Genomic DNA, 728 nt, shown 5'->3' on the forward strand with positions numbered 1-728 from the left:
AGCTCGCCTCGCTGCTCCTCCGGTGACCCTCGCGAGCGGCGCGACCGGATGGGGCACGAACCCTAGCGGCGCGGTCGGATGGGTAACGGACCCTAGCGGCGTGGCCGGATGGGGCACGGGCGCCAGCGGTGGAGCTGGTTGGGGTGCGGCGGCCAACAGGCATGAGATTCAATCGTGAACGATGATTAATCGGGCCATTAATGCCAATCGACGCTCCGGGAAGGTCAGTTTCATCGCTATTCATGCCAATTGATTGATTGCGAGGTTAATCCTGTAATTGAGAGGTTAATCGTATCTCTGTATATTCACCCCAGCCTATAAAATCCCAAACTTGCAGCTGGTCCTTTCCTACTCTGCTCAGTTTCGCAAACCACAGTCCAAAAGCAAGGTGATGGGTGTTGCTTAGGTTCCAGCTCTGTTTGGTTTAAGGTGATGTGCTTGTTCCAATTCTCAGTTATTGTCTATCTAAATATGTACTGACATGTCCTCCGTCTAATTCATAGTTTCAAATGATTACAGATTCTCTCCAGGTTGGAATTCTAGCGACGTACTGCTTGGTATCTTTGGTTCTTCCAGTTGATCCAACGGCTAATGGACAACCCAGACTGGCCGCTGCTCCTTTCCCAATCTCCTCACTCTTGCAAACCAATCTCCAGCAGCGATGGGTGATGTTCAGGTCTTCAGTTCGTTCCAATTGTCTCTGTTTGATGCACCTCCTCTTCCCCCAA

General features: G+C 51.2%; 1 long non-coding RNA gene across 5 annotated transcripts in view; it reads left to right on the plus strand.

The window, feature by feature from the left end:
- The first annotated feature begins 8 nt into the window (after positions 1 to 8).
- The window catches only part of LOC123172109 (uncharacterized), a 4,369-nt gene continuing 3,649 nt past the window's right edge, over positions 9 to 728 (plus strand). For all 5 annotated transcript variants that reach the window (XR_006485478.1, XR_006485475.1, XR_006485474.1 and 2 more), the window contains exons 1-3: positions 9 to 223; positions 338 to 429; positions 520 to 676. This is a non-coding gene — a long non-coding RNA (uncharacterized lncRNA). The remainder of the gene's footprint in view (positions 224 to 337; positions 430 to 519; positions 677 to 728) is intronic.

This window comes from Triticum aestivum, unplaced genomic scaffold (genome assembly GCF_018294505.1).
Source record: "Triticum aestivum cultivar Chinese Spring unplaced genomic scaffold, IWGSC CS RefSeq v2.1 scaffold19445, whole genome shotgun sequence".
NCBI classification, from domain to species: Eukaryota; Viridiplantae; Streptophyta; class Magnoliopsida; order Poales; family Poaceae; genus Triticum; species Triticum aestivum.